This window comes from Pseudorasbora parva, chromosome 9, assembly GCF_024679245.1.
Source record: "Pseudorasbora parva isolate DD20220531a chromosome 9, ASM2467924v1, whole genome shotgun sequence".
NCBI lineage: Eukaryota > Metazoa > Chordata > Actinopteri > Cypriniformes > Gobionidae > Pseudorasbora > Pseudorasbora parva.
The window spans coordinates 27,263,444-27,290,547 of NC_090180.1; positions in this window are offsets into that span (position 1 = coordinate 27,263,444).

Sequence of the window (27,104 nt, forward strand, 5' to 3'; positions counted from 1 at the left end):
CACCATAAGAATCTTAAGTAGTCCCGGTGTTTCTCTGCTACCTTAACCTGGTGGAACATAGCCTTTATGTCCGCCATTACAGCCACTTGTTCCTGTCTAAATCTCATAAGAACTCCAACTAACGAGCTGGTGAGGTTCGGTCCTTGCAAGAGCTGACTGTTGAGCGAGATCCCCTTATACTCTGCTCCACAGTCAAACACCACTCGTAGCTTTCTTTTCCGTGGATGGTACACGCCGTGGTGTGGGATATACCATACCTTTCCTGTTGGCATTTCCAGCTGATTCTGTGGCACTTCTTCTGCATAACCATTGCTAATGACATCAGCAAGAAAGTTGTTGTACTCTTTTTGAAAGTTTGCATCTTTCTGAAGTCTCCTTTTTAGACCACAAACACGCTGCATGGCAACACCGAGGTTGTTTGGCATTAAAACATCCTTCTCTTTGAAAGGCAGTTGAAACATGTAATGTCCAGTTTTAAACTGAGCAGAGATTTCCATTACCTCCATAAACTTCTTTTCTTCCCTTGACATTTCTTCCTGTTCTGCAGAAGCTTGCTCATTGAAGTCATAGTTGTACTGGCTGGTTAACAGCTCTTCAATTCTGTCAATGGCAATTCTGTTGGCATAAACTAAAGGGTGGTCACTTCCACAGTCGCTACTTCCCCGTAACGGACCATTTATTACCCACCCCAATAGGGTTCTGATCGCATAAGGTCCTTCACCTTCACGACTGTTAATAACCTCCCAAGGCTCCATCAACTTGGAGGCATTTGTGCCAATTAATAGGTCAACATCAGCATTTATATGGGGAATCTTTACATCCTCTAAATAAGGCCATTTTCTCAGCTCCCTTTCGCTGATTATATTGGCTGTAGAGACAGGCATCTCTTTCTGGGTACACACTTTGGAAAGGGGATAAAAGCACTCATCAGAAACTCCTGAAATTTCCAGGCCATCAACAACGGAGCTTTCTACTGCATTATTATGGCCCAAGGTGCGGATATGAATCTTGCATTTGCGTCCTTCCAAGTTCAACTTGTCAATGAGCTTCCTGGTGCAGAAAGTTCCTGTACTCCCTGGGTCCAGAAAAGCATATGTTTCAATGACTTTGTTTCCCTTTAAGCACTTCACCTTAACAGGCAAAATGGGAAGAATTCCATTGCAGTGGCCAGCCCCTGTAAAACAACAAGCGGAGGATGTTGTGCAGCTATCAGAAGTATTTGACTGCTCAGTAATTTTCTGTTCGCCATCCTTCTGATCCTTTTGAGTAACCCTTTCTTTCTCTCCTATGTGCAAAATACTCGGGTGCATTCGGTTACACTTGTTGCAAATGATGCGCCTGTCGCAATTTTTACTCAAGTGTCCTGTGCACAAACAACTGAAACACAGACCTTTCTCTTTTAAATAGTCTAGTTTCTCCCTGTGTGTCTTTTTTCCAAATTTGAAACATTGTTCCAAAACATGATTCCCAGCAGCACAATACAGACAAAAAATAGAATCAATCTTGGTAAAGGATGTGACTTTATTCAGAGCCTTTTCCTTCTTGTTACCTTCAGGTGTACTATATCCATCCTCAATGACCACCTGTGTTGCAAAGGTGTTTCTTCCCAACTGAGGTTTTACATGTGACTTGTTTACTTTTGTAGCTCCTTTGATGAAAGGTGAAGTGTCCTGTATGTCACCAAAGACTGGATCTGAAGTAATTCTGACCTGCCGCTCAATGTACTCCACAATGTCTGAGAATTGTGCTCTTTGACCAGTTTTTTCCAGTATCTCACATGCCCTTGCTCTCCACTTGTCTCGGAGTTTGTAAGGTAGCTTCTGACTCAGAATCTTTAGGTTTGCTGGCATGTTAAGTTCTTCCAAGTATTTAAGATCATCCATAGCGTTGGAGCATTCACGGAGGAAAAGTCCATAAGCTTTGAGCGCTTTGGGGTCCTCAGCTTTAATACTTGGCCACCCTGTAACCTTCTCCATGTAGGCCTCTGTCATCTTAAACTCATTTCCAAAGTGCTCCTTGAGCAATTTTTTGGCAACAGTGAATCCTTTATCTGCAGTCATATGAAGGCAGCTGCGCACAATATCCCTTGGCTGCCCCCTAGTAAATTGCTCAAGATAGTACAAACAGTCTCCTTTACAGCTGGTCTTTGCTTCCACACAGTGTTCAAACGCCTTCATAAAGGTGTTGAACTTTAGAGGATCTCCATCATAAATTGGAATTTCTCTGCGAGGCAGCAGTTGTAAAGTTTGCATTTTGACAAGGAGAGCTGTTAAATCATTCTGTTGTTTCAGCAAATTGTAGAGATCTGCTGTCGGAGGTTGGCCTTGCATGGGTTGAAATACTTGTTGGCCTATAGTGGGCTGAAAACTTTGACTGAAGATTGTGTTTGATTGTAACTGAGGGGGTTGAAAGCCTTGAATGACAGTTGGCTTTGGCAAGATAGTTGGCGTGGCTAATGGTGAAGCATTGCTTTGTAGTGGTAAAGATGCATGTTGCTGTGAGGGCAGAGGCACAACTATTGAAGCCTGTGGGTTGAGAGAAGTGGGCTTGAGCTTAGATCTAGCTCCTTTCCTGATATAGGAACTCATTCCATCAGATTGCCTTGAATGGACACTGCTACCAACCTGTAGCACCTCTAGCTTAGCAGACGTGGCAGCTATCTCAGTGTCCAGCTCAAGCTGCTCCTTCTTTCTCCTCACCATGAGCTCCTGGTCCTCTAATGCATGCTTGTCCTTTAACGCAGCAGCTCGAGCCAAGAGCGCGGCCTGTTCCGCCCTTGCCCTGCGTCTGGCTGAAGAAGTGGATGATCTGCTACTAGAGGATCCGTTACTAGAGCCACAGTGCCTTGACTGCACATTTGAAATGCTGTCTTGAGGTTGAATCTGATCCTCCTCTTCCTCATCCATTCCACCAGCAGTTCTTCTTCCATTGCTAACATCAACCTCATTTCCATTTGCAGCATTTACATCAACACATTGAGTTTCAATTTGAACCGGCAAATCATCATGATCATCATCCATTTTGGTAACTGTGGCTTTAGTGTCATGCAACCATTGATTTGTACCCTCAGAAAACTCATTGAAACTCAGCATTTTAGCTTTGTACCATATTTCATGTTTGTTTGCTTCATCAGCAGGCAAAAAAACCATTAAAGATGTATGTACATGTTGTATTTCTTCACCCAACTTATTAAACATGTTAAATTCATTTTCAACCTCACTTACATGTTTTTTATCACTCATCAATTTAGCAATAGACTTTTTTGCATTCAACAGTTTACTGAATTTAAACTTTCTTTCCTTTTCTAAAGTGCTTATTTTTTCCAACAAAGCTTTGGGTGTTAATTTAACCACACGTTTTTCAGTTACAGATTTTACCCCTATATCCACACAAAGTTCAGTCTCAAGGCAAATTTGTCCCTTTTCAGCCATAATGACCACACAAAGTGAATTGGCTTATTTATTAATAAGCCCGTAAATAGTTTTGTGTTGCGCAACAACTCGTTTTAACGTGCAAAGTTATTTTTAGACGGTTGCCAGTAGTTACCAATTCGTTGGTTTTACGCGAATGTGTGCACACAAATTACCATGGCCATTCCTAATATCAGCGCTGATTACCACATACCCCAATAGAGCGTTGGCCGGCTTGATGAATGGTGTCCCGATGATGATGCTGATATTATGGTGACCCTTTAACTCGCTCTGGTGCAGATCCTTTCAGCAATTGGCAACTCCAAACATTTGCCCACCTCACATCCGTGGTTTCCAAACGAACACCGTCAACAATAACAGGTCAGCGTCCTCACGATGAACTACTATCCAATTTGAAGCAGTTTTCGACCTAATTGTATTGACTAAGTCCTAAACTAAGTCTAATACTGGTTGCTAATATAAAGGATTAAGTTCAGACGTGTGCCAATGTGGTCTCATACAAATCAAGAGTTCAGTCTTTTTACTATATTATCTAGCAAGTTTATTCTCCTCCAATACATATTTTAGAGGCAATATCTTAACTCATAATACATAACCAAAACAACAAACCCTATTGTTCACCATAAAGGTAAGACACGACATGACACAGTCGAAAACTGTTTGCTTCCCAATCAGCAACACCTGTTTCTGAATTTCCTCCAAGTTAAATGACATACCCGGGCTGACCTGAGATCAGCTGAACCAAAGCACATACCTAGTGCCCCCTAGTGGCATATGACAAAATTACATATAATAAAAACTGAATATGGCTCTTACAGTTAGTCTCTCGACAGTAGCAAAAAGAGTGCGCGTGTTGTTTATGTTTCTGTTTATAATATTTGAGAAGAAGGTCTGTCTAGCTTTGCCTAGTTCAACATTGAAAGCATGAAGGGTGTCTTTATAGATGTTATAATGGACTACAAGTTTTGTCTTCCGCCACATGCGTTCAGATTTTCTGCATTGTCTTTTCATTATTTGTATTGCTGTTGAGTTTCTCCAAGGTGCTTTTTGTTTGGTACTCTTTTTCCTGACTTTTAGAGGAGCAATATCATCAATTACACTCTTAACCTTTGAGTTAAAGGAGTCAAGGAGAAAATCAACAGAGTCTGCAGATATGCTTGGTGTTAGAGATAAAGCCTTCATAAACAACACATTAGTGTTCTCATTTAAGCATCTCTTTTTGACAGAGACAGATCTAGCTTCAATGGCAGGAGAGATTGATATATCAAAGAAAATACAGAAATGATCAGACAGTGCCACATTCTTAATAACAATTGATGAAATGTTAAGACCCTTACTGATAAGCAAATCTAGAGTGTGTCCACGATTGTGTGTGGGTCCATTTACATGCTGTGTCAAATCAAAAGTGTTAAGAACAGTCATGAGCTCTTTTGTTGTACTGGATTCAATATTGTCTATGTGAATGTTAAAATCCCCAGCAATAGCAAAACAGTCAAACTCTGAGGAAATTATTGATAACAGTTCTGTAAAGTCCTCAGTGAAGCCTGCAGAGTATTTTGGAGGCCTATAAATAATGATAAGCAGGATGCGTGGAGAACCTTTTAACACAATACCCAGGTATTCTAGAGACAAATAGTCACCAAATGATACTTGCTTACATTGATAGAAATCTTTAAAAAGAGCAGCAACACCCCCACCTCTCCTAACAGCTCTGCAGACACTCATAAAAGTAAAGTTAGGAGGGGCTGCTTCATTGAGGACTGTTGCACTACAGTTTTCTTCTAGCCACGTTTCATTTAAAAGCAGAAAATCTAGGTTGTTAGTGGTTATTAGGTCATTGACTAGAAAAGATTTGTTCTTAAGTGAACAAGGCCTATATCCAAGGCAAGTGTGATGGGAACTCTTCTTCACCCGGTTCCACTTTAACATCTTATACCAACCAGGCCCCAAGAACATCAAGGCGGACGCCCTTTCACGTATCCAACAGCCCAGAGGAAAACACTAAAGAACCATAGTCCATCCTGCTCAGCTCTTCATTGCTCCAATCACCTGGTCTGAAGAGACTCTGCCAATGCCTTCACACATGTCCCGCAAGGTTGCCCACCTAACCTGCAGTTCATCGCCAGACCCCGTCACATTCCACTTATCTACTCATCACATACCTCTTTGGGCACTGGTCACCCCGGGGTCAATGATACCCTCTCGCTGCTTTGCCAATGCTTCTGGTGGCCCCGGAGGCCAGCTGATGACAGAAGGTACGTGGGGGGATGTCGGGAATATCACCGTTCTGGCATCTCCCTGAAAATTGCACCTGTGTGTTTGTAGTTGTAGACCGTTTCTCCAAGTCCTGCCGTCTCCTTCCACTCTGAGGTCTACCCACTGCTCTAGAAACATCCGATCTCATGTTTAACCACATCTTCTGCTATTATGGCATCCCTGAAGACATTGTATCAGAGAGAGGTCCGCAGTTCATCTCTAAGGGTTGGAAAGTCGTCTTCTCTCTCCTAGGTGTGACAGTGAGCCTGTCATCCGAATACCATCCTCAGACGAACAGGCAGACGTAATGCAAGATCCAGGAGATAGAACGTTTCCTCTGTACCTTCTGTCATGGCCACCAGGACTCCTGGACCGCTCCACATCCAGTTCCTAGGATGGGCAGAGTACGCACAGAACTCTCTCCAATAGCTTACCACCGGTCTCACGCCATTCCAGTGCGTACTCTGCTATCAACCCCCACTGTTCCCCTAATCAGGGGAACCCTCCGATGTCCCTGCGGTTGACTACTGGTTCCGGGAGAGTGAGAGGATATGGGACTTAACACACAGCCCACTCCAGAGGGCTCTCTGCAGATGCAGGATGACAGCCGACCTTCGCCGCTCCAAGACTCCCTCCTTCCAAGTAGGGCAGAAGGTTTGGCTGTCCACCTGGGACATCCGCCTGCGTCTGCAGTGCAGGAAGTTTAGTCCCAGATTTTTTGGCCCCTTTACCATCCTGCAGCAGATCAATCCGGTTACTTACAAACTGCAACTACCTCCACAATATCGGATTCAAACCCACCTTCCATGTGTCACTGTTAAAGCCTTGACCATCCATCTGTTTCTGTTTCCACAGAGCCTGGCGTTACCCCGGAGCCCCCTCCTCCTCTTCTGCTCGAAGACGGTGCAGCATACAAGGTCCAGAAAATCTTAGACTCCCGGCGTCGTGGTGGTCAGCTCCAATATCTCGTGGACTAGGAGGGCTACGGCCCAGAGGAGCATTCATGGGTACCCTGACATTACATCCTACATCCGAACTGAAGGGGGGATTTTGAAATCCACTGCCGCTTCAATATACCTGTATATATTTATATCCTAATTAACTTTATAATCAAAACTTTAATCAATATTTATCCTGTATTATTATAATGATTCTATCCAGTTATGATTTAGTTTTAGTTTCTTGTTTTCTAAAGTGTGTATTTGGTCTCTGAGGAGTGACTGAGGGTCTGGCCTAGAGATGTGTGATGTGTCACTAAACTGGCAACAAGGTCGTGTGTTTGGATTTGAGGTATCACACACCCCTAACATGTCAGGAGTGGAGTAACAGCGTTTGCTCACTTAGCCCGGCTTCCAGATATGAAATATGGATTTGTCTTTCATTTAATTATGTTTTATTTCTTTTATATTTCCTTTTACTGAAACACTAAAGAATCAAGACGAATATTGCCTGTACTATTGTGTGTCCCTCTCACTAAAAGAAAGCACATGTTATCAGTATGTTTTGGTAAGAACTAGTTAAAACTGGAGCTTAATCAGCTCCAACCTTGGAGAGACTTTGTATCTGTGTATGTGCGCAATATTCTATGTTACAGATCAGAATGGTGTTCAATGGGCACCCTAAGCGATGGGTGGACTTGTTGTTCTGGGCAAGCTGGCGCCTGCTCCAGATCTGGAAGGTCACCACGGGCCTAATTCTGGGTGAAAGCATCAACAAGTGACACGTCAGTGGAAACGTGCATCAGATTAACTGACTTGAGTGGAAATTTACCATGACTGTGCATTGTCTCTGAGCCAATCAGAACCATCCACATTGCAATAATGACGTGGATAAGACCTTGAAAACGGTATAACTGTTGGGACAATTGTATGTTATATAGGGCGAGGCAACGAGACGGTGAGAGAGGGAGCGCGGCCTACGAACTCCTTGTGAGACTTGAAGCTGGCTTCTGCTTTTGAAACTGCAAACTATTCTTAAGTAAATTTTTCTTTTATTTAATTGGAATCCTGACTCTGTCTTCATTTCTTCACTACTGGTCCTGGGTCATAAGCTGTTAACCCCTAACAGAACCTTCTTGAAACCTTCCACTTCACTCATACAGATCAACCGGCGCCTCGGGGTAGAGGTAGACCACCACTGCGTCGGGTTCTTCGGCCCTCAGTAGATGGACATGGAGGGGGGGTAATGTTACAAGCACGCCAGGCTCCACCCTCTCCCAGATACAATGCTCACAGTCACCAGACTACTGATCACATGCACCTGCACTCCATCAGCACGCCAATCACCACCAGCACTTAAGCCCCGTGCACGCATTCAGTCACTGTCCGGTCTTGTTTGCACATGCTACTGCCTATGCTCACTACCACGGACTCAGCTGAATACTTACCTGTGTCTTCTTGTCTCCTGAGTGTCTCCACGTCTTATCTCCTGGCTCCTCATCTTCATCGCTCCAGTCTCTCAGTCTGCCATCCCGCTGTTCATCTGCAACAAAGAAGTATCGTTTTACCCTATTGTCATTCTGCCCGGATCCATCTTGCCTCCACTCACCTCTGATACGCTCATCCTGGTTCAGCTCAATAAACTCTGTGTTTCATTGTCCTCAGTTCTCCGTGTCCTCTCTGTTTTGTAACATGGTAATTATAGTGTAACTATAAAGTAAGCACTTGTAGGTATAAGGGAGAAAAATGTAATATTTGGGGATTAAAGGGGTAACTATAAGGAAAATTAACAATTTATTTATACTGTAAGTATTTTTTTTAATTAAGGGGTAATTATCCGTGTAGTTACAGGGTAAATACGAATCTGCGGGCTGTAAAGTAAGGTGGCTCTTGTTCCCCTCTTGTTTCATGTAGTTAAAGGGTAAGTATGAATCTGCGGACTGTAAATTAAAGTCGCTCTTGTTTCCCTCTTGTTGCATGTAGTTACAGGGTAAGTACAATAAAAACTCAAATACATTCTGATATCACTCAGAAATATTTATTTGGAAAACAACTTAATTCAAAACAGATTTTTGACACTTCTTATTTTTTTTAAATAAACTTTTAATTTCAAATGATGACGTCCTGACAGAAAGAGGCACGTTTTGTCCCTTTCTCTTTCTTTTCTTTTCTTGTTCTTTTTTATTTTTTCCATTGATGGATCTTAAGGGGAATTACATGTCTTTTGAAATGTTTGTATACTGCTGTGAGCATAAAAAAACAAAAAACGACAGCATCCAACATCTGCTGTCGTGTGCGCTGGGAAAGAAATTACAGCAAGATCCAATTGCGAATAACAATGGTTTATTACTCTCAATGCACACTGTCGAACAGAACAGTAAAGTCTCTAGGCAGAAGGGGGGGGGGGGATCGGGACTGGCGGATTAATACAGGACTGAAAAACAGGTTCTAATTTGGAGACATGAAAGGCGGGATGAATCCTCCCGTAAGCTGGAGGTAGTTTGAGCCGGACTGTCACCGGGCTAATGATCTTAGTGACAGGAAATGGGACAATGAATTTAGGAGCGAGCTTATTACTTACGGAACGCAAAGGAATGTTCTTGGTAGAAAGCCACACTTTTTGACCCACGACGTAAACGGGAGGCTCAGACCGGTGGCAATCGGCTTGGGCCTTGGTGCATCTACCTACGTGGAGTAGAGTCCCACGGCCTCTATTCCATGTGTGACGACACCTCTGGACAAAGGTGTGTGCGGAGGGGACCACGACTTTGGATTCCAGACTGGGAAAAATAGGTGGCTGGTACCCTAAACTACACTTAAACTGAACTTTTAAACATGTCCGACACTGGTAACGAGTTGTGAGCGTACTCAACCCAAGAAATCAGTTGGCTCCAAGAGGAAGGGTTCTTGGCAGCAATACTTCGTAACACTCGCTCAAGATCTTGGTTGGCTCATTCAGTTTGACCATTGCTCTGGGGATGGAAACCTGAAGACAGGCTAACTGTCGCCCCCAGTAATTTACAAAATTCACGCCAAAATTTGGATACAAATTGGGGCCCGCTGTCAGAAACCACGTCTGTCGGATAGTTTGGTCTACGTGGTCTACGACAGCCACCGCTGTCTCCTTGGTGGAAGGTAATTTAGGCAAAGGAATTTTTCGAGAACCGGTCCATGACGGTCAAAATGACCATCTTGCCCTGGGAGGGCGGGAGTGCGGTAACGAAATCTAGAGCGATATTGGACCAGGGTCTCAAAAGGACAGACAGCGGTTGGAGTAACCCATCTGGGGAGTGATTGGAAGTCTTACCCATGGCGCAAACTGAACAAGACAATACAAATTCCCGGATGTCACGAGCCATGCCAGGCCACCAGAACCGTTGCTGTACCAAAAATGTGGTTATTCTATTAACTCACGGATGGCAAGCTACATTGGCGCTATGACCCCATCGAATTACGTCGGACCGAACTCCCTCAGGCACAAATAAACGAATCGGTGGGGCAATGGGTGGGGGCGTTACCCCTTCTAAGGCCGATTTGACCTTTGATTCGACTTACCATGTAAGTGACGAGACGATAAGTCTCTCCAGAAAAATGCACTCGGGAGTAGACGGGCGCTCGGAGCGGTCAAAAACGCGAGATAAAGCATCAGGTTTGATGTTTTTAGAACCCGGGTGGTACGATAGAGTAAAATCAAAACGTCCGAAAAAAAGAGCCCACCGAGCCTGCCTAGAGTTGAGTCTTTTGGCAGATCTGATATATCCCAGATTCTTATGGTCAGTCCAAACGATAAAAGGAACCCCCGCTCCCTCTAACCAATGACGCCATCCCTCCAATGAGAGCTTAACTGCCAACAGTTCCCTGTTACAAATGTCGTAATTACATTCGGCTGGGGATAAACAGTGAGACAAAAACGCACACGGATGCATCTTGTCGTCCGAGGGAGAGCGCTGGGAAAGAACCGCTCCTACCACCACCTCTGAAGCGTCCACCTCCACCACAAACTGACGTGATGGATCGGGGTGATGAGAATGGGAGCTGAAACAAAGCGGCTCTTGAGGTTGGTAAATGCAGTTTCGGCTGCACCAGACCACCTGAACGTCACTTTGGGGGAGGTCAACGCTGTCAGAGGCGCAGCTAGTTGGCTGAAATTACGACTAAAACGTAGATAAAAATTGGCGAACCCCAGAAGCCTCTGCAGGGCCTTGTGGGAATCTGGGGTTGGTCAATATATCGCAGCCTTAACCTTGTCGGGATCCATGCGCATTCCCTCGGATGAGACGATGTGTCCAAGGAACGGAACAGACTGTGCATGGAAAGCGCATTTCTCCGCCTTGACAAAAAGCCTGTTCGCTAGCAACCTCTGAAGCACTAGTCGAACGTGCTGGACATGTTCCTGGAGAGACGAAGAAAATATCAAAATGTCATCCAGATAGACATAAATGAACTGATCGACCATGTCTCCCAGAACGTCGTTGACTAATGCTTGGAAGACTGCTGGGGAGTTGGACAGCCCGAAAGGCATGACCAAGTATTCAAAGTGCCCCCTGGGGGTATTAAAAGCAGTCTTCCATTCATCCCCCTCTCTTATGCGGACCAAATGATAAGCATTACGTAAATCCAGTTTTGTGAATATGGATGCTTCCTGCAACCTCTCAAAGGCTAAAGACATCAACGGCAAAGGATAGGTATTCTTTACCGTGATGTTGTTCAGCCCTCTGTAATCAATGCAAGGTCACAGGGACCCATCCTTCTTACCCACAAAAAACCCCCGCCCCCCCGGAGAAGAAGAGGGGCGGATGAACTTGGAGGCTAGCGAATCAGAAATATATTTCTCCATGGCCTCCCTTTCTGGAATAGAAAGTGAGTAAAGCTTGCCCTCAGGCAGAGATGTACCTGGCATGAGATCTATTGTAAAGTCATAGGGATGATGAGGAGGAAGAGAAGCCCCCCTTCACCCCCCTTCCTTCAGGTCAAGGTACTCCTTGGGCACGTTAGACAAATTCACCGCCTCCTCCTGTAAGAAAGAACTAGACACAGACGTACGAGCAGACACAAGACAAGAGGCATAGCACTGATTACTCCAAGCAGATACCAAACTGTGTCCCCAGTCAACCCTGGGGTTATGCTTGACCAACCAGGGATGCCCGAGGATGATGGGCATGAGGGGTATGTCAGTGATGAAGAAGGTGATTGTCTCTGTGTGGTTGCCCGTGATGGTGAGATTGACAGGGTCAGTGGTATGGGTGATGGTGGGGAGTGTCTGTCCATTCAGGGCATGTACTGCAATGGGAGTGCTGAGGGGCTGCATAGGGATCTGGAGCTGGGTGGTCAGTGCACGGTCCATAAAATTACACTCCGCTCCAGAGTCCAAGAACACTTTGCAGCTGTGTGACCGGTCTGCCCATTGCACTCTTCCAACGAGTCAAGAAAGGTCTGCATAACTCTGGCTCACCCGCTTATCTCTCTGGTGTGGGGATGCGTGGTTCAAGATGGTTAGAGCCGGTGACTGGGTTGGTGGGAACGGATGGCGGGCTGGGCGCAGGGGGCAATGTAAGCTGTTTGATTTGAGTCGTGAGCTCAGACACCTGCTTCACAAGTGCCTGCACGGCCCGGGCATTGGTGGTGACATGTTCCTCCCGCCGCTCCATCCGCTGACTGTAGGCAGTCACATACTCCTGTAATTCAACCATTTTCGCTGGATCCATTAGGTCAGATCGTTCTGTCGTGTGCGCTGGGAAAGAAAGAACAGCAAGATCCAATTGCGAATAACAATGGTTTATTACTCTCAATGCACACTGTCGAACAGAACAGTAATGTCTCTAGGCAGAAAGGCAGTTCAGTTTCAGGTGACCACAAGGCAATGAGGCAGCTCAGTCCGTGAAGGGAAACCGGCAGGCACTGGAAGATCCGTGAAGCAGGGAGGGATAGGCAGACGCGGTCGCCTGGAACCGGAACCGGAGCGAAGCAATCCCACGAAGAACACGAACACACTGGAAACCCACAGGACATACTGTAACAATCTGACACAAGACTGAGTGAGACACAGGAATATATGGGCCCGGTAATGAGGTGCAACAGGTGAGAGTGATCGGTGATGAGTAATCAGTGTCCATGCCTCCAACAACACCACACAACACAGACAGAATGAGACAGTGAATTCATGAACCGTGACATCCGCATGACCGCAAGTTTTCCGATGCGTGGGCACGTCACTCTTCAAGTTACATCAAGCATGAAATGAACCCTTGCATGCACACGATGACTGCTGGTCGGAAGCGATATAGTCTACAGTTTTTAATTTTTAGATATTGTTATTTTTCTTACAAACACTTATCGTTTAACTTGAACTTAACTTGAACAAAGACATTGATTCATCCATTGGGATTGTATGGATTACTGTAGGTATTGCTGTATGTGCTGTTTGATGCTGTAACACTAAGAAACCCAAATGAGTTTTCATTAGCAGAGTATACAACTTTATTCTTTATTTAGAATAAAGTCATATACATCTTGGATGGCATGAAGGTAAAAGATGAGTAAACGGTGAGGACATGTCTGCGCGCACTGTATTTTCAATGTAACAGTTGCATAATACAGAAGACATCCCAGATAGCATGGTGACATTGATTCAATGTTGAAATTCCATCAGAATCATCATTTTGGTTGAGGTTGAAATTTCAATGCTAAGTAATATTGGATCAATGTTGAAAATTCAATGCTAACACCATACTGGACCAATGTTGAAAATTCACTGCTAAATAATATTGGATCAATGTTGATAATTCCATGCTTTTCAGTGTTGAAAAGACAAACATTGAATCAATGCTGATGTTTGGTCAGCTAAATTCTCCACCGGTGAGGCTTACGGTCAATCTATCTGTCACATTATTCAACATGTTAAGGCAAGTCCAAATCAATTGGGTACATTTGTGTGAATGTGAGCACATTTATTATCCTCAAAGGATACGATGAGTACACCAAAGAGTGTGTGGATTAACAAAGAATACATAAATGTAAATTTTGTAATTGTAAGCCTTTCTTTAAATTTTTCTGGAAGAGTTAAAATTGTATGCGTGTTTGATTTCTGACTCTTCCAATAAGAAAGCTGTAAAAACTATGAATCTTTTTTAAAGGTATATTATTTTCCTGCTTACTGGCATGTAATGTTGTCATTCTGTGTTTCATGTTATTATAATAAAAAATGTAAAAAACAAATAAAAAAACAAAACAAAGAACTTCTACCATAAATTTAGTCTATCAGTTTTAAATAAATAAAAATGTAGCCTATTATTATTATTTAAATCATGTAGAATGTACATGCATTTCATTATTTATCTAAAGAATACAGAGTTAATAAAGAATTTAGAATATGTGTCCCTATCGAATATCGAATGCGCCCATAGACCGTAAAAAAATATGGACGACTCGACATCATCCGTTTCCGCTTGCCATATTTGAAGCTTTCAGGCGCGGGTGCACGGCGCTGACATCTTGGGACCGAGTCTGCGCAGTAGCGATTTCGGGACCGGAGTTGCGCAGTAGAGCGCAGGAAGTAGAGCAGGAAGTACAGCTGCGATATCAAAAGCACGCCCACACTCTCGCAGATGCAGAACAATTAATTATGTTGGTGTAAAACAAACAGTTATGGAAATGTAAAAATTAAAGCTAAAGCACCAATCTGCTTCCAAAAATTCCGAAAAAAGTCTGTTAGTGCCTCAGTGACAACTTCTATCCGAGAAGCCGTCAGCCTCAGTTGTCAATCATGACGTCACACCCCCTGTTTTTAAAGCATCAGATAACTAACTAAAACTAAACTTATTTTAAAAACGAACACTTGAAATGAAATCATCGTGATGATAACTGCCTTCAATGACATAAACTAACTTTGGGGAAAAAATATTTGAAGTGTAATTTTATTGGTTAGTTTGTCTCGCGTCCATAAGAAAACACAGAGGGGCGGCTATACTGGGACCGGTCACCGGGGGGCGATCGAGGCGCGAAAGCTTCAGTAAATGAGAGGGAGACTGCAGGCTTGAATGCGCCACAATCCAATCCAGCAGGTGGCGGTAATGCACCTTCAAGATAACCACCAATCAACCAAAGCAAGCGCAGCTTAACAGACTTCAATTGCGAAAAAGAGACACAGGACAACGACCATGTTTTATAGAGGTAAGTAGCCTACAAAAATGTAATTATAAAATGCATCTCAATTTTAATTTAGTGTTTTTAGATTGGCATATACACTGTGAATTGCGTCAGAATACTGACTCGTGCAACTCCTTTTTTTTTTTGTCGTGCGTCGTCTGTTGTGAGGTGTTCATCTATTTTATGTGATGATTTTAGTATTAAAATGATTAATCTGTGCGTGCAACGAGTAAAATGTGCATTTGTGGAAACGGTGCTGCACATGTATTCATTGACTTGTGAGTCGATCCTATTTGATTCATTTGGATTTTGAGACCATATAGGATCGACTCACAAGTCAATGAATGCGCGGTGCGGATCCACAAACGTATCTTACTCGTTGCACACACAGATTAATCATTTTGAATCATTCTATATTCGTCCAGTGTATAAACGAGAGGCGATCGGAAGATTAGATAAATTTCTGGCTTGTCAGTAATTGTGTTCACCACTCGTGAGAGTACCTCACAGCTGAAGCAGAACTAGAACTGATTGACCTGTTAGCGCTGTGAGGGGAAATACAATCAGCTCGTAGATCTGCTTCAGCTGTGATATATCATCACAAGAGCAGATCACAATTACATCATTACAGTTTAATCTTTAATGCAGCAAGAAAAAAAAAAAAAAGAGTGAGATCTTTAAGTTCTGTAGGCAGCTATATCAAACTACAGAAATTTAGTAAACAGTTGTGCCTCCAGTTCGTGTTGTAAATGAAAAAAAAATCTCTTCCAAACCACCATGTAGCCTATACAGCTCCGCTATTTGGTCATTCATTTACTTGTTTCATTTTCACACTTTATTTATTTACTATTAAATACAATAAAATTATTAGATAAAACACTGGATATAGTCACTTTGCTTTTTCATTCATTGTGTGTCTGCAGGTTCTTTAAAGTTTATACTAAAATGCATTAAATAGTCCTGAATTTAATGTTACCATTTTAACTGGGATATCAAGATTTTGATAAAAGTTTTGATGAAGTTTCACTTCATTTTGTAGTAGGCTATATTTGTAATGTATAATTAATCACATTTCCAAATATTTACTAACTTCTTGTTGTTTTAGATGCTGTGAATGCTGATAAAAAGAGGCATCGGAGTTTATCTTTGCTGGGACGGTGCAGAACTGGCTCCATTACAACCTGAAAGGCTTCGGGCATTGCTCGTGGTGGAAACCCCTGAGTTTGGAGTATTTTATTATTTCTTCTACCTTCTTTCTTTCAGTAGTACTGTGTCATTTCTGTATTTATTGGCAAGTTTACATTTGTATTTACTTCCATTCTGCAGATGCACGTTGTCATGTTTTTCCAGGCTCTTCTCATTTGTGTCATAAATTCAGATGTAATTGTTTTAAGTCAATGTGAGATTTCCTGTTGTAACTGTGGGGGCATAAATAAATACATTTGCATCTAAACTGAAGGATGTTGTTTACTTTGAGTGACTTTTTGATGCAAAATCATATCGACTGCAGCCACACATGGTCTCTGATTAAAATGAATAAAATAAAGAGACACATTAACTGGCATAAATCTCTCAACATTGACATCTCAACATTGATTCAATTATATTTTAGTTGATGCATTAACATTGATTCAACGCTGTAACATTGATTCACTGTTTGTCTGCTATCTGGGATGTGTATATGTGTACAGCTAGAGGCATGTAGCATTCCTTCTTAAGATTCATCTGTGGCAAGGACGAAAAAGAAGAGGAACAAAAGGAGAATGAAGCCAAGCAAGAGAATTGAATGTGTAGTATATCTGTTTAAAAAAACTTTATTTTTTTTTATAAAAGTTTCCAAGTGATATCAGATTGTATTTGTGTTTTCATTGTACTTACCCTGTAACTACATGAAACAAGAGGGAAACAAGCCACTTTAATTTACAGCCCGCACATTCATACTTATCCTGTAACTGTATGAAACAAGAGGGGAACAAGAACTACTTTAATTTACAGCCCACAAATTCATACTTATCCTGTAACTACATAAAACGAGGGGAACAAGAGCTACTTTAATTTACAGGCCGCAGAGTCATATTTACCCTGTAACTACATGGATAATTACCCCCTTAGGATAATTACCCCTTAATTAAAAAAACTTACAGTATAAATCATTTGTTAATTTTCCTGATAGTTACCCCTTTATTCCCCCAATATTATTGTTCCCATATACCTACACATACTTACTTTATAGTTACACTATAATTACCGCAAGTTATGCTGTAAAATCACTTTAATTAATCAGTACTTTCCAGGCCATAATCTAAAGCGTTACCCAAACTTTACCTTGACACACAGGAGGTAGAACAAGTTGCAAAAAAAGGTAATGGGGTTATTTTCATGGCAGCTATTTGGCAGCTATTTTGCTAATATATTTTTACATTTCTGTCTGTATATATTTGTACATTTCTGACAGTGGTTAGGATTGTCGCCTCACAGCAAGAGTAGCCAAATTCAAGGTTATTTTGCCTAGAAGTGTTAATCATTACGGGACTATATTGTTACAGGTACAGACGGACGGAGACAAGATGTAAGAATATCAGGTTTTATTCTGAGCACCAGTAGAGTGATAACCAGTGTTGGGAGTAACGCATTACAAAAGTAATACATTACAGTAACTTATTACTTTTTGCTGTAACGCAGTAGTGTAAGGCATTACTAATCAATTTTCAGTAATATTTTACTCGGTACATTTCCAGTAACGCTTGCGTTACCCCCCCCCCCCCCCCCCAATACAATAAAACGAAAAAGGAAAAAAAGGCGCGCTACATTAACGCATGAAAAATGCAAGTTATTACCTATTCGTGGTCATTCAATAGCCGCGTGTGGTGTCCAGGTTAGTAATTAAATACTAAATGACAGCTTCTGATATATTTTTGTATAGCGATTTACTTCATTTTCCTTAAATTCAGTACTTCAATTCATCTCCCTCTTGCTGATGTACATTTGGATATTGTGTAGTCCAGTGAAGGCGTAAGTGTTTATTGCGGATTTTACAGAAGTGCCGCAGGCATGATTTCAGCCTCTGTGCTCGCGCTGGCCAGTGGAAAAGTGGCTAAAGAAGGTTTAAAGGCTCTGTCATTTCAAAGAATAGCACAACGACAAGTGCGCGCATCGAAGAACGGACAAGAGACAAGGCGCGCGCTGCAGAGCCAAACTATAGGCCTAATGCCAATAAACAACACTTGGGTGAAGATGACAGAATAAGACTACTGCACACCGTGACACCGTCATTTAGATTTTTTATAGTAATAAAGTAATTTAGTTCAGTTAGAGAACAGGCCGTTCAAATAAAAACGGAAGGTGTCTGCTAAGCATGAGCCGAACATGTGATCTTTAGCTGACAGATGATCGCGGAAGATTTGGTTTCAAAGTGAAATGTAAAAGCGCCTATTAAAGGGGGCTTGTCATTGTGTTGTGTATTTCATTAAGAATAATAGGCTAATTTTAAACCGAAACTAAAATCTGCTTGGCCGCACAGAGCGCGCGTTTACTAACGAGCTGTCATTCATGGTGTGCGCGCACTGGCGCGTTTTCAGTTCATATGGAAGCTTAACTTTTATAAGAATTCTTTGAAAGCACTCGCTTTGCATCCGCTCCCGTTATTAATGACCAAGCGGCAGTGCGCATGTTCCTTTCGGTTAAATAGAATAGTGATTTAAAAGCCCAGATAGGCTACCGGTGATGTCATCACACTTTGATTAACCGGTGGGAAAATGTCCCCACCGTCTCATCCCTACTGTACATTCGCGAGATGGATGCGCATTGCTTAGTTTATCAGAGATAAGGACAAGAACGTAGTCTAGTCAAATGCAAATGCAGTCAAATACAACCTTTTTCTAAAACCGAAATAACTATCTCGCAAACGTCGCAACAATAAATGGACTGCATTTATATAGCGCTTTAGAAATAAGAAAAGAAAAGAACGAATGCGCATATTGTCATAACTTAAGAGTTTACACCGTTCTGTTGTGTCTATGAACAGAAGCTATTCCCAGATATGCCAGATAATCACTTTACCTCTAAAATAATACTTATAACAGAGTTGGATCGTCATGATTTCTTGCATTGTCTTGAGCATTCACTTTTTTGCCAATTCTCTATTGTTAGCCTGGATGGCCCATGTCATTATTCTTCATCATACCGCCTTCTACTGGATGTAAAATGCTCTCTGCCTACATTTGAGAATGTTAAGAGCTACTTCTGAAGTTATTTTGGTGAAAGTAACTCAAAAAATCTTCGATGGAGTCCTTAATGTAAGCATAACAGGTTAATACCTTTGTGCAAACGAGACTGGACAGTGACTGGGTGCGTGTGTGTGCCTTTTGTGCTACTGGTGATGGGCGTGGTGATGTGCATCAGGTGTGCGTTATTTAAACTCAGGTGAGAGTGATCGTGGAGTGTCTTTGACATGGGAGCCTGGCATGACTGTGACATATAGGGTCTGTAGTTAACCTAGATGGTGATATGACAGCTATTGCTTGGCTCTGGGCTCAAACTTGCTGACTGGCTGGCTGGGGCCTTTCTGTGTGACAAAAAAAGGAAATATAGTACTACAGCTATGAATTTAAGATAAGATTCTAGCCATGGAACCTATTAAATGTAATGATTAATTTTAATCCGTTTTTGGTTTAATTTTCATAACTTTTGTGTGTATTGTTTCATACATAATTGATTTTTTACCCATTAGAAAAACTACAGACACATAGCTGCAAGGCAGTCTGAATTAGAGGTTCTTCCCCAAGAAGAACCTAACCTCAGCGCAGCGGGGACTGCTTTAGAGACATTTTAGGAGGAGATCATAGCCCTTAGGGAAGAGAATGAAAGACTAAAGGACCAGCAGAGTGTAGGATCTTCTGCAGCCAGTAAAGATCTTGAGACCCAAGTCAAGGCTTTACATAAGGAGAACACCAGGCTGCGCAAAATGGCAGTTAAAGGGATCTATCTCTTGTAGATTAAAATAGTGAACACATCTCCTTATTTTTAGTGTTATTGTTTGAGATGTATCTGTGTATCTTTTTAGGGGATATCTACTGATGTAGTATAGGATTTCCTGTAGGAAAAATGTAATGCTTTCAAAACCCCTCACCAACACATAGAGTGTTTAGAGTCCTGTTGTGGTAAATTTGGCGGGCCATATTTTCCAGAAATTCCATCTCTCTTATCAATCAATCAATCAAACTTTATTTGTATAGCACCTTCCAACAACCAAAAGGAGGACCAAGGTGCTTTACATTTAGAACAGAAAAACATCTACAATAAATAATATATTAATACATGAAGCAATAACCAAAGGAACAGTTACACAAAATACAAAAATAAAATTCAAAAATAAAATTCAAAGTGCCACAGTGCTACTGTGTGTTAAAAGCCAGTTTAAATAAATGCGTTTTTAACCTGGACTTGAATAGGGCCAGGTCTGTAAGAACACGCAGGTCTACTGGTAGAGTGTTCCAAAGTTTAGGAGCAGCAAAAGCAAATGAACGATCGCCCCACTGCTTGCACCGGGACCTCGGAACAACTAGCCTCATCTGGTCAGCCGACCGGAGGGCTCTGTTTGGACGGTGGACACTTAAAATCTCTGATAAATAAGGTGGCGCAAGGCCATTAAGAGCTTTAAAGGCAAACATTAAAATTTTAAAATCAACACGGTACCGAACCGGGAGCCAGTGGAGGGAACAGAGAACTGGACTAATATGGCTGTGTCTAGATGTACCGGTTAGAAGACGAGCAGCTGCATTCTGTACCAGTTGGAGACGATGGAGTGAAGACTGTGTGATGCCAATGTAGAGTGCGTTACAGTAATCAATGCGTGAGCTGATAAAAGCATGAATTGCCTTTTCCAGATCACTGCGGCACAGAAAAGGCTTTACTTTGGCTAAAAGTCGCAGCTGGAAAAAGCTTGCTTTGACTACAGAGTTAATTTGTTTGTTAAAATTCAGATCTCTGTCAAAAATCACCCCCAGATTCTTTATTGCCTCACTAACTTGAGGGGTTGTGCTTGATGATAAATCGTGGTGTAAAATAGGGGAACCAAAAATAATATATTCCGTTTTACTCTCATTCAGATGAAGAAAGTTTCGTGAAAGCCATAGTTTAATATCAGATAGGCAACTATGCAAGGAGTCTAGAGCTGAACCATCATTTGGAAGCACAGGCATATAGACCTGGAGGTCGTCTGCATATAAGTGGAAAGAAAGATTGTGCTTGGCAATAATGGAACCAAGAGGCAACATGTAAAGTGAAAATAGAACAGGGCCAAGAATGGATCCTTGTGGCACTCCAGAGGACAGAGGAGCAGTGGATGACGAAAATTCATTGATTATAACTGAAAAGCTCCTGTTGTTCAAGTAGGAGCGAAACCACTGCAGGACTGAACCCGTGAGGCCGACCTGTTGAGCAAGGCGGGCGATAAGTACTGAATGGTCCACAGTGTCGAAAGCTGCTGTTAGATCCAGCATCACCAACAGCACAGATCTTTTAGCATCAAGGGATAGAAGGATGTCGTTGTGGACTTTCAGCAGCGCAGACTCAGTGCTATGTCGTGACCTAAAACCAGACTGAAACTTTTCTAAAATTGAGTTATTTTCTAAAAAAGGCTGTAACTGTGATAGCACAACTTTTTCTAGGACCTTTGATAAAAATGGTAAATGTGAGACAGGTCTAAAATTAGACAAAATGTCGGGATCCAGGTTGGGTTTTTTTAAAAGTGGTCTGACCACTGCGTGCTTGAAGACAGTTGGGACAGTCCCTGAGCTGAGGCAGCTGTTAATGAGCGAGAGGACGCATGGTCCTACAGTATCAAAGACCTGTTTGAGCACCTTGGTTGGAACAATATCGAGGGGGCAGTTGGTGGGCGACAACCCCTGCACCACCTCAGAAAGACATGATAAATACACCGGTTCAAATCGTTCAAACACTGCAGGTGAGACAACAGGAGGGACAGCATTGGTGTAAAAAGTACTGTTCATATTCTGCCTAACAGAGGATACTTTCTCAACAAAATAATTCAAAAAGTTTTCACAGATGGATTCTGACACCTTGCTCAAGACATTGCAAGGTGGATTAATAACAGACTGTATTGTGTTAAATAAAGTCCTTGGACGATTGCAGCTGGTGGAAATAATGTTCGACAGATATTGGCGTTTGGCCTCTTTAACAGCCTTTTGGTAGCTTGCCAAACTGTCTTTTAGTATATCCAGTGACACATGCAATCTATCTTTCCTCCACCTGCGTTCGGCCTGTCTGCAGCAGCGCCTAAAGGTGCGGGTGGTGTCATTTAGCCAGGGTTCCGGTGCAGTGCTGGCGGGTTTACGCCTAAAAGGCGCAATAGAATCCAAAATCTCTGAACAGGAAGAATAAAAAATGGAAATCAGGTCATCCGGACATAGCGGAGAGGCCAGATCAACCTGGGTATATAAGCTAGTGTTCATGAAGGCAGCTGTAAATTGCCCAGCCGTGGATGGAGTAATGACACGGCGGCGACAGGCAGGAGTAATAGACCTGGTTCTGAGAGGGGTTACAAAATCAAATATAATAGGAAAGTGGTCTGAGATGGAAGTATGGCATATCCTACTGAGGGACACAGGGAGACCATGGGAGATAATGAGGCCAAGAGTGTGTCCTAAGTGATGTGTGGGACCATTAACTGATTGTATTAAATTAAAAGAGTCAAGAAGGCTTAGAAACTCCCTTGCCATTGGGTTAGATGGGCAGCAGACATGAATGTTAAAATCACCACAAATTAATAGATCGTCATAATTCGGCATGAGCTCAGCTAGGAGCTCAGAAAATTCTTGAATAAAAGCCTTATTAAATTGTGGTGGACGATAGACAACTGCACATAGAACAGGAGACCCTAACTCAATAAGAAATAGTTGCAGCTCAAAACTACTGAAGTTATTTGATGGAATTATGCGACAGTTATATGTGTGCTTGAATACAGAGGCCAGACCACCACCGCGGCCAGATGCTCGCGGTGTGCTGAGGAAGAAATAGCCAGGAGGGAGGAGCTCAGTGAAAGCACTGTTGTCACCTGGTTTCAGCCAGGTCTCAGTCAGCAGAAGAAAATCCAGATCGTTTGTGGAGATGAAGTCGTTCAGAATAAAAGTCTTATTTGTGAGTGATCGGGTGTTTAGGAGAGCCAAACGTACTGCTGTGCAGCTCTCAGACTGCAGCGCAGCGCGGTTGAGCGGGCGGAGGTGCTCCAGCACACAGCCCCGTCTCTGAAGCCTGACAGGCCGGCAACGCGGAAGCGAGCCGCTGACATCGGGGATAGCAGGCGTGAGCCAGCGGTGGGAGTAATCCAGAGAGCGGCAGTAGTAAAACATGCCGTGATTCGATGGTAATCTGTTCCGTGAACGGCGAGGATCATGTTCACCGGAGGAAGCCAGGTAAGCTTTGAAGTAAACGAGGACTCCTCCTCTCTTTCCGCGTCTCTTGTAGCGTTTATTCCGTGGTAACGGAAAGATAGACCACCGTAGATAGGCCGGGATAGATGCTAGGAGAGGTGGCGGCGACTTTGATTCATTGACGCCGTGAACGGGCAAATTGTTCATGGAGTCCCGGATCTTTAACAGTGTCAGGCGATCATAAACCAGCAGCGACGACACATTTTGAATTGCAAATAATATGGATAAAATAAACAACGATAAACTCAACAGAAGAGGACGGCAAGCCATACACAGCGGCGCCATCACTCAACAGTCAACACCACAAACTATGGTGTCTCTCTTAGCAGCTGTGAGGACCCTTATTTCATACAAGATCACAGAGAGCTCAAGCAATGGAGATGAAACCGAATATGAGGCCATTGTTGCTCTACCATCACCTCCTCAACCCACATCTCCCAAACCAACATCAGTAAGTACATTTTTGTAATGCTCAATTAAAAACATAAAACATTCTGTGGTGATTTTCTTTGTTTTTATGGTTTGTCTGTCCTTCTTACAATTAATTAGGTGCCACTAGGGAATGATGACTCCACAAAAGTGTCGGCCCATTGTTGGGAGACTGCAAAAGCAAAACCTACAGTGAAAGGAATGACCCGCACGCTCCTGCTGGGCCTGTTGAACATTGATGTCCCACTGAAGTCCAACCTGATGGAAGGGGTCAGCAAGGTCGAGCCATCTGCAGAGAGATGCCATGGCCTCTGGACTCCAAGTAGCTTACAGCTTTACTCAGTAAGACACTAAGAATTTATTTTTAATGGATTTTTATATTTTGCAAAGATATTGTAAATGGTAAAGGGTAACAAACACTTTAGAACTGAAATGTACACAACTAATAGCGAAATAAATGGAAGAATAACAAGCTTCAATAACAGCTTTGATATTCTTTTAGATATAAAGAGATTTCTCTATATAGTAATAGTAATACATCAAACATTTTTTAGCATTAAAATAGATCCCCTGTAGCAGCTTTAAAATCCCAGCAACAGCACCAATTCACCTCCCATAGGCATATGCTTCGCTACGGCAAATTACAGTTGCTTTCACTGACCACAATACTTCCTGGAAAACATAGTGGATACAGTAGTATAACCTCCTCACTCTAAAAGCCCTTTGGAGAACCTTTCTAACTCTTTCCTTGGTTCCTTGAGAAGCCAATTCTGATTTCAGACTAAACTATTTACAGGTAACCCACTGAAGAGCAAGGCATAAAAGAAAACACATATAAGATATATACTCCCAGCCAACATTCTATCATGGGGCCCATGTGGGCCCCATATGGGCAGTAAACATGGGGCCTACATGGGTTTGTCCATGGGTTCCATGTGGGCCCCATCTATATTATCCCATATGAATCCCATATGGGGTCTGACTGGGGTTAATGTGGGGCCCAACTGGGCAACACATATAAGACCCATATTGGTCCCACTTATGGTCCAGCCAACAAAATAAAGCTGGGGCCTGACTGGGGCCCAAATGGGCAGTAAACATGGGGCATACATGGGTTGCTAATGGGTTCCATGTGGGCCCCATCTAAATTATCCCATATGAATCCCATATGGGTCCTGACTGGGGCTAATGTGGGCCCCATATGGGCAGTAAACATGGGTTCCATGTGGGCCCCATCTAAATTATCCCATGTGGGGCCTGACTGGGGCTAATGTGGGCCCCATATGGGCAGTAAACATGGGTTCCATGTGGGCCCCATCTAAATTATCCCATGTGGGGCCTGACTGGGGCTAATGTGGGCCCCATATGGGCAGTAAACATGGGTTCCATGTGGGCCCCATCTAAATTATCCCATGTGGGGCCTGACTGGGGCTAATGTGGGCCCCATATGGGCAGTAAACATGGGTTGCATGTGGGCCCCATCTAAATTATCCCATGTGGGGCCTGACTGGGGCTAATGTGGGCCCCATATGGGCAGTAAACATGGGGCATACATGGGTTTGTCCATGGGTTCCATGTGGGCCCCATCTAAATTATCCCATATGAATCCCATATGGGGCCTGACTGGGGCTAATGTGGGGCCCAAATGAGCAACACATATAAGACCCATATTGGTCTCACTTATGACATTTATATGAGCTAATTCATACAGGGTCCACATAGAACCAGCGGACAAATTAACCCATATAAATGTCACATAGAATCTAAGTGGAGCCTAAATAGGCAACATTCATAATCATACATTGGCGCACAATATTCATCTGCTTGACTATTAAACTGGTCACTCATCTACAAAAATTAATAAAAAAAAGAAATACATGTAAAAGTTCAGTATATCAAGTTCTTTGTTTTAATTCATATTCATTTTATTTCATTATAATTCATATACTTTTCAATAAAAGTTTTTGTAAAGTGTCAAACACCAACATTACCAGTTTATTTTAAAACAGGGTGATTCTCTCACAACAGCTCGTTTTACATAACCAAAGTTATGGAACAGATAAATATCAAGTTGAGTTTGACACCACTGGTTTAAATCAACAGAAGAGAGAGAAAAGATTTTAATACTTTGGGTGAACAATCTTTTAAAAAAAGAAACACTTAAAGGAATAGTTCACCCAAAAATGAAAATTTGACATTTATCTGCTTACCCCCAGGCCATCCAAGGTGTAGGTGTGTTTGCTTCTTCAGTAGAACACAAATGAAGATTTTTAACTCCAATTGTTGGTGTGTGTCAGTCATATAAATATGTCAACAGGGTCTAATTCTATTAAAGGGTTAGTTCACCCAAAAATGAAATTGATGTCATTAAGGACAACTCCGGTGAGAAATGAACCTAGGTGTAATTACAGATGGTTACAGAGTAGATCGTTCTCTGGGATGCGTTTTCATGGAAATCGAATGTAAAGAGTTTTATCTCTAAAAACAGATTATCTTATAACACTAGTCTATGGGGCACAGGATGGTGAAATTAAATCGCTAGTTAATACCACTAACAAGGCTAAAAATAGCCCCACACTAACACAGTAGCATAATGAGGGTCCCAACATGCAAACCGAAGCATTGAGAACTTTGTAAGAGTACAAACAGTTTAATAAGAAGATACTTTATAAACACAATGCATTACGCGTTCACGGACAGGCGCCATCTTGGAAAACAATCTCGACTCATCGAGCCACGAGAGCTCTGCTAAGTGATGAACTGTTACTTGGAATCTTATATGGTCCGTTGTTTCCGGAAGAAAACACTGAACACAACAGAGAAGATAAAAAAATAAAAATAAAAATGTCTATGTTATTACATTTCACAATGTTTTTTATGAAATTATTTGGCCCGCCCCGCACCACTGTATATATTTTTACAACCCGCCCCGCACCCGGGGTCCACAGGTTATGAGACGACCCGCGCATCACTAGTTCAGGGCTATCAGGGTTGTCATGTCAACAAATGCACGTGCGATGGCATCCCCTGTTGTAGAATGACAGAGCTTACGACAGTAGTTGAGAACATTATTTTTTCCCAACTGTAGGGGGACCCTGAGAGCAAAAGTTACCAAGTGCGGCTTTAATCTGTTTGTACTCTTACAAAGTTCTCAATGCTTCGGTTTGCATGTAGGGACCCTCATTATGCCGTCAATGTCACGTGATTTCAGCAGTTTGACACGCGATCCAAATCATGAGTCAATCCGCTGATTCATGACCTTTTGAATCTTCATTTGAGCTTTAAAAACAAACGCGGAAGAGAAGCCAATGGTGAATAAAGTCATAGTTTTTGTTATTTTTGGACCCAAATATATTTCCGATGCTTCAAGAGACTCTAATTAACCCACTGATGTCTCATATGGACTACTGTGATGATGTTTTTATTCCCTTTCTGGACATGGACAGTATAGTGTG